We start from the raw sequence: 8,592 nt of genomic DNA on the forward strand, positions 1-8,592 counted from the left end.
AGTCCTATTTGATAAAATTCACTTACAATTAACAAAATTCAAACATGAATTTTTCACACATGCATATGTACATATAATGAGCATCAACTATGACAGCTAATTATTTTTATGACTCGGTTTAGTGGTCCCGAGACCACTTTCCGACTAGGGTCAATTTAGGGCTGTCACAAGTTTCAAATGCATACAGAAGTTTTCCCTTTAATGTCTTACAAAAATCAAAAAGAATATAAAAGAAAATTTAATGTCGATGTTATTTGACCGGTCAATCCATTCAACTGACTTGCATATATTTTGAGTAAACACGTACCCACCTATTGTGATAACTCGTATATGGCATGGCCTTACAAACACTTTAGCCCCTTACAACTTTAGCGTATACTTAGTAGGCGCATAATGCTCAACCAACATTCCAAGGCATAGTCTTCGCTTGTCATACTCTTTCTTTCAATTGAAAAATGCTACGAGAATAAATCCTAAGATACTCCTGCTGGCGAATACTCTATACGCCAAATATTAGTCCATCCGAAGCTTAGAAATTGGCAGACTAACTACCAAAACGCGCCAAAATAAATAACCTTCACATCCACCCTAAACCTAACCTAGATGTCATGGCTGAATCTTAAAGATCAGATTGGCCAAGTTGTTAGGGCAGAAAATTATTTTCACTATTTCCTTAATAATTGTATTTATTTTTAAAAACGCCATTTTGTTTCTCTTAAAGAAAAGCCAAATATCGTCTATAATTTTCTTTTGAAAGATTTTTTCAAATTGTCTAAATTAGAAAACTCTAGTATTGATAGTTTCTAGAAAACATCATTGTCAAAATAAACGTCTGACCGCTTCCGGACGTACTAACATCTAAAGTGTGAATGCTGTAATAAAATATAGAATGACAAGCCGGTATCCACAAGTATATGGGTCGAGTTGTAATATAGTGTTACAATGAAGTAGGTGAGTACACCAAGGATCATACCCAATGGAGGCAAGTGCTAGATTAAATCCAACCTAAACACTAAAAGATCTAATTAGCACTTTTAAATAAATTATAGTACAAGAGCATAAATAGGGTTTTTATGGTTTTTATAGTAATAAACTAAGAGAACATAAAATAAATAAAACTCAAGAGATAGAAGAGTAGAGTAAATCAAATATCGATTATGGGTGATTAGCTCGTTTCGGTAATCCCCATCAATTGTTACTTCAGGTTCCTCGTCAATCAACTAGTCACTACCCTGGTAGGATCTTCGGATCTTCTACTAACATAAAGAGTCAGTAAGAACTACTTATATTCTGACCTTACAGTCCAGACTAGCTTGGGCTGAAGATGTTCACGAATAAGCAATACCAATTTTGGGTTAATTCCCACCTTGATGACTTCCTAAGGTTGTCAGGCCCAGGGTTTGTTTCACGTTCTTCCTTTCCCAAACAATTGATCCATTGAATGACCCTACAAAATAGTTAACAGATCATACCTCCACTCACTAATCCCCCATAGAGGGATTAGTTACTCATGGCTTTCATAAACAACATGGAATAGATGGAAAAATTAATCATAATAAATGAATCAAAGTAAAAAGTTTAAGAAAAGCCTGATTGATAGTGATAATAAATGTAAATCCATAGAAGTTGATCTCCTTCACAATTTAGATATCTTGAAATAAAATAAAGACAAATAAAATAAACTCTAAAAAATGTAAGAAAGCAATAAAACAAAACTAAATCTAAAGAAAGACTCTAAGTTAATGGAATGGTGTCCATAACATGTGCCAAATGAACCTATTTATAGTTTTCAGGTGGTTAACGTTCTTAACCCTAGGTCAGCTGACATTCTAAAGCTTTAAGTTTGATTGTGTAACCAAAATGCCCTTGCTTCGTGTTTATTTTCCATCCCAGAATTGATGTCACAACACACCAAGACCTATGTCGCGATAGAGGTGGCAGATACTCCTTATTGAGATGTCTTTAGAGGTATGTCATGACACCCTCAATCTATGTTATGACATCAAAGCAGTTTCATACTCTCTCCCTTATGCTCTCTATGTTGCGTCATCGGGCCTTCCGTGTTGTGACATAGCATCCAGTATTAATCTAAAATATATTCTAATGGTCTCCTGCATACTTACAAGGTACGTTAGCTCTTCTTTAGGCCTCCTTCGGCCCTTAGGGTCAATAAAAGACTCAATTTGTACATTTTATTGAAGGTAAGCAAAACTAAAGAAACTTAACTAAAATAGAATGAAAATGCTTGTATTCGAGCTTTTTAAATGTGAAAACTAGTTTAATCTACTACACCGATTTATGGCATATCAACGTTGCAACAAAAATTAACATACTAAAACTCATTTTTGGACATTTTGAAAACGTAGGTTTAATATATATATGTTTCTCGTAAATTACTATGTTGTTAGATAAGTAGCACCGAGTTTTGAAATAGAAGTATTGTGTTTGAAAGCATTATCGTCAAGATGAATTTAACATTATTGTGAAAAATCCATTGTAATTATCATTTTCGTAAATCCTCTTAAGTGATAGTTTAAAAACATAAATCATGAAAAAACCATCCAAAAACCAAAATCCAAAGTCCAAAAGAAAGTTCCAAGCCAAGGTCCACAGAAATAAAAACACATCCCAAAGTATATCAAATACTAAATAAATAAGTTTTTCTGAAAATATCTAATAGCACCTCCGAAAGTCGAGCCTATCTTAACCTCGATTATTATCTAAAAGGTCAGAACAAAAAGGGGTGAGTTTAAAAAACCCAGTGTGGGTTGCAATTTATAATAATAGAAATTAACGCATAAAAGCATCAATTTAAACAAATCATATTCATACAATATTCAATTTATACAATCACATTTATTAGAATGCATAATGGCGATGTCAATGCAACTTTTATTTTTCAAAATCAATGCAGATATTTCAAAAAATAGATCTTATCCATCTCCGCTACACACCATAATGAGTTCCCCAGAAATCATCCATCCAATAACACACCAATATTATGGACAAGTCACCATATAGTGCAGTCAAGCTGCCAAAATAGAATATTGTGGTCGAGCCACCAGATAATTGCTGATACAAAATATTATGGTAAAGCCACCATAAATTGCAAATATACTTCCAGATACTTCCTCTGTACACATTATGTGATATGGCATACAGAACAGATTTTACAGTAGGCATGTTTTACATGCAAATCAGATTTATTTTCTATTTAACACAGTGGCATGCTTAACATGCGAATCATAGGTAGAACAATAACATGTTTAACATGTGAATCATAATCAGAATACTCATAATTACATACGTATCAGAATATAAATGTAGCAATATCATGTTTACAATACATGTCTTATTCAAATCGCCATATATCACATGTCATGAGTGTAAGGAAATTACACATCAATATTTTTAACAGAAAAACTAGACAAACCCATATTTCACCACAGGTGTGAAGTTTTGGAAACACTTACTTAAAATCCTCCTTTAACAAATTTATACCAATCCATACAAACACTTAAAGTATTCACCCAATATCACTTTTTAGATAATTATTTAAACAATAATTAATTATTTGAAATAAATCTTTATCTAGATTAAATATGATATCAACCATTGTTAACAAAAAATAAATCCCAGCACCTTTGCAATTTTGTTCACAATAATCTTGATTCCAACTTCTAATGGGAGAGTTTTATTCCCAAGCCTCTAAGTTTAAAACCATTCACATGTATTAGAATTGGTTACTAAAATAAATAATCCTTCAATTATTTGATTTGTTGAGATACTTACGTAATCCTTCGACTTATTTGCACAGTTCTAAAAGTAAGGTATGAATCCAGTATTTTTTATTTGCACTTTAGTGAAACCCATAAATCAAAATGGTTAGTGTTGTCTTAATCAAGTATGTATCTATATAATATACTAGAGTGTAACAAGAACAGAAGTTTGACTATACTTACGTAGTAATGGAGGAAAAGGACATAACTCTTCCCATAAAATATTGATTAGAGAAGAGGATTCATCACTAAATGGAGAAAATTTATAAAAATAAAAGTTAGAAAGAAAGAAAAATTGAATGTGAGATAATCTTTTTATGAAAAAAAATCAGAATTGAGAGGTTAAAGAAAACAATTATGAAAAGAGGAAGAGAGAAGAAGAAAATTTGGAATTTTCGGTGGTGACCGAAGGTGGCGATGCAGTGATGGTGACTGCACTGGTGGTGCGACAATGAAGGAGGAGAGATGGTGGTGAGATGGAGGTGCAGTGGTCTTTTGTGGTGATGAAGTGGAGAAGAAATGAGAAGAAAATGGTGAATTAAGTAGTGAAATGGAAGAAAAAAAAAAGAGAAAAATGAAAAAATAAAAAGTGAAATGGATATGTCTAGGTGCATGGCCGACCAAGGTAAGATAAGGGAGGAAATTTGGTATGTTGAAGGGACAAATGCATGGAAAGGGGATCATAGGAGTGAAAATGGGATAAAAAAAAGGGAATTTTGACCTTGCAATAAAGGAAAGAATCTTCCCAAATATGACAATATGTGGGTTGGATGGTGAGATTATGGGGGCTTGAACTTGGGACCACTTAGAATAAATTCACACACTTAACCACTAGGCTATTTAATCTCTTATGTCATGAACTAGAGCAAATAAATAAATAAAATATAGGGCGTGACACACGCCCTTCTTTTGGATTGGCTACCTTTAGGGTGTGACATAAGATTTTGAATATGTTCATATATGAATTGAATTAAGAAGTATGTAATATCTCGTTTTTCAATGGTATCAGAAACGGTGATTTGGGACCACAATTCTAACAAGTAAGTTAGTATTTTATGTTTATTTAATGTTTATATAGTTATATTGGAGTCGTATTAAAATTTAGGTAAGAAATTTTAATGTCTAGTTAGTTAATTTAGTAAAAAGGACTAAATTGTAAAAGATGCTAAAGTAGCTTCTGTTAGTTAAATGTGCTTGATTATTAAAAAAACATAAAATAATGGACTTGATTGATAAATAAACCCTATGGTTAGTTAATGGACAATTATGGACATGCTATGTTAATAATTTCATTAAGATTAAAAGGTTAATTTGGTAATTAGTTTTGTAACAGCCCGATTTTGAGCCTAGTCAGATTAGTGATTTCTGGACCACAAATTTGACTTACAAAAACTTTTTTTTATTACATTTTCATGGTCTACAATTTTACGGAGTGATTTCATTAGAATTTCATTCGAAAATTCTGACATTTGAGCACCCAATTTAGCAAAAAGGACTAAATTGTAAAGAGTGCAAAAGTTGAGTTGCACATGTTAGAGGTGTCTAATTGTTATGAAATTTTAAATTAAAGGTCCTTAGATAGTAATTAGACCATTTTACTTTAAGTTGGACAAAAATAGACATGAGATAAGAGAATTTTAGTGTTTTGAGAAAAGGGCATTTTGGTCATTTGGTAATTAAATGAATTAAAAACCAAAAATCAAGCCAAAATTTAGTCCATCTTCTTCATGCTTGGTCGAAAATTTCATGGAAGACATAGCTAAGGTTTTGCCACTTTTCAAGCTTGATTGTAAGTCTGTTCTTGCCCCATTTTTAATGTTCTTTACATTTTTGAAGTCGTTATCACCCGATCTATCTATTTCTACCATTAATTTGAGAGATGATTGAGGTCTAGGGTTTAACCCATGTTATATATTTGTGTATTTTGATGTCTAAAGGTAGATTATGCAAGCTTAATGTTAGATAAACAACTTTTGCTAGGTGATTTTTGATGAAAATTTCAAAAAGACCTATTTGTAAAAAGATTTCAAAATGTGTATAAAAGTGTGATCAAATGAAAAATGTGAGCTGTTATAAGCATGAAAAAGGTTCGGCTAGGCTTGAGTCTTGATGAAATTGAATAGATTTCATTTTACGAGCCTAGAGACTAAAATGTAAATATGTTAAAGTTTATGGGAAAAATGTAATTTTTCCATAATGTAAGTTTTGGACTGAATTGAGTAATGTGATTAATAAATGAGTTAAATTTGCTATTATAGATCAAGAGAAACGAGGTTCAGACCTAGATCAAGGGAAAACAAAATATTTGACGATTAAGTCCATTTCCTACTATTTTTGGTACCGAGGTAAGTTCTTATGTAAATAATGCATTGTTTTAATTATGTTTTAAATGCTTTATTGTTGTATGAATTGTTATTGACTTATGGACGTATTCGACAAAGTTACGACAAGAGTGAAATCCCATTTGAACCTTAGGAATATATAGAATACAAATGTCATGACATTAGGGTTACTAAGTTTATGTATAAGACCATATCTGGGATATGGCATCAGTATGAGACTTCGTGTAAGACCATATGTAACAGTCTTGGTTTTGACCCTAGTCAGAATAGTGGTTTCGGGACCACAAATCTAAGTCTGAAAAATATTTTAATATTATTTTATGTGTCTGAGATATGTGAATTTATATCTACAAAATTTATGTGATTTAATTTGTCTGTTTTTGTGCTTAATTATGAAAAATGATTAAATCGCGTAAAGTGTAAAAGTTGAGTGCTAAATGTTAAAGCACTTATTTGGTTTGGCTTTTAAAATAAAGGTCCTTGCATGTCAATTGGACCATTTTACTAATGCATGGACAAGTATAGACACTAGTGGATGGAATTCTTATTTGTTAATTAAAGGGCAAAATTGGAAAATGGTTTATAATGTATAATTAAATAAAAATAAAACATGAAATGTGTTCATAATGGGGGATGTTTGCCGAAAATCAAAGGAAAAATAAAAGAAAAAGAGCTTTAGGGTTTTGACACTTGCATGCATCAATTAGGTATGTTCTTTTGATCGGTTTTTGATAATTTCTATGTTTTTGTGATCGTTGCTTCGTGTTCTTCAAAACCCATGTCTGAATTTCTGTTTCTATTAAAGATTTCATGAGATGCCATTGTTGATATCACGAGTTTTGAAATGTTTTTATATAAATTATGAAGGCTTGGTAGATGATGTATAAGTTTTGTCTTTGAATTTTGATGAAATAGAGTTAATTGGGCTAATTTGTGAAAATGAGGTTTTGAAGGACTAAATTGCAAATTAAATATGTTGTTTGGGCTGGTATGGAAGCCATGTATATTCGGCCAAGCTATAGTCTTGGTGAATTTTGCATATTTGTGATTTTGTAAAAATGGACTAAATTGTCAAAGTGCCCTAAATATGTGTTCATGGATTATTTTGAATGAAATGAATGATTGAATGGTTGAATTTGTATTGTATTAGATCAAGAACAAAGAAAATTGGACTTATATCGGGGGAAGTCCAAAATAGTTGAATAGTCGACTCGTTGTATTCGAAAATCCGTCCGAGGTAAGTCAAATTACAATTACATGTTAATTGAAATAAATTCTGTACATATAAACTATAATCTGTATTGGATGGCCTTGAGTGCCTGATGAATATCTTTGGAGTAAAGTATGATAATATGTTAATATCTGAAAAGCTCTGTATGTTTCTAAGAAAAGTTGACATCTGTCTGAGACATCGTGTAAGACCGTGTCTGGGACACAAGCCTCGATTGAGATTTACGTATAAGACCATGTCTGGGACATCGGCATTGTATCTAATTTCGTGTAAGACCCTGTCTGGGATAGAGGTATCGATATTGAATTACATGTAAGACCACGTCACGGACGTCGGCATTGTATTTGTTTATAAGCATCTGTATCGTTTCTGACCCATCTGATGATAGCGTATGAAATCTAAGATTGAGTATATTAAATGTATAACCTATGCAGGTACGTTTGTATCGTACTAAATTCCTGAATATGAAAAACTCTCTCTGTGAAATATGTATGGAAAAGAAGCATGACATATATGTAAACAAAGGAGCATGGTTAAGTTATGAATTATTCTATGAAATGGTTATGAATCTATATAGTTGAATTGTACTTATATGCTTTAGTAGTTAGACCAATTGTATTTGGCTTACTAAGCTCTTTGTAGCTTACTCTGTGTGTTTACTGTTTGTTTTATAGTTATCGTAGCTACTGAAAGCTCGAGGATAGTCGAGGATCGTCACCACACTATCGATCTCATTTTGGTACTTTTGAAAGTGTAAATATTTTAAAGTATGGCATGTATAGGCTAGAAGGTCTATGTATTAAGTTTTGATGTGTATATATTATGCCATGGGAGTTGGCTAGTAAATGAAATGTTGTATATAGTTTTGGTATTTGGTTGATGGTGCCAAATGATGTATGGTTGTAGTGTTTATGAACTAATATGTTTTTGTTATAATGAAGCATGTTTTGAGCCTAGAATTTGGTTGAAAATTTTTATATGAATCTTGTTTAATATGGCTTGTAAGAATGACTTCTAAAAAGGGTGGTAAATTGGCTTAAACCAAGCCTACTTTGTACCACACGGGCAAAAGCCACGAGCGTGCTTTGTGACCGTGTTTATTTGGCAATAACCTCTTAAAAATCACACGGCTTTGACACACGGGCGTGTCATATGGCCGTGGGGATAAGTCAGTAGCTAGCTAAGTATCACACAGCCATAGCACACGGGCGTGCCTATTGGCCGTGGGTGTAAGTCAGTA

Source organism: Gossypium arboreum, chromosome 4 (genome assembly GCF_025698485.1).
Source record: "Gossypium arboreum isolate Shixiya-1 chromosome 4, ASM2569848v2, whole genome shotgun sequence".
Classification (NCBI taxonomy): Eukaryota; Viridiplantae; Streptophyta; class Magnoliopsida; order Malvales; family Malvaceae; genus Gossypium; species Gossypium arboreum.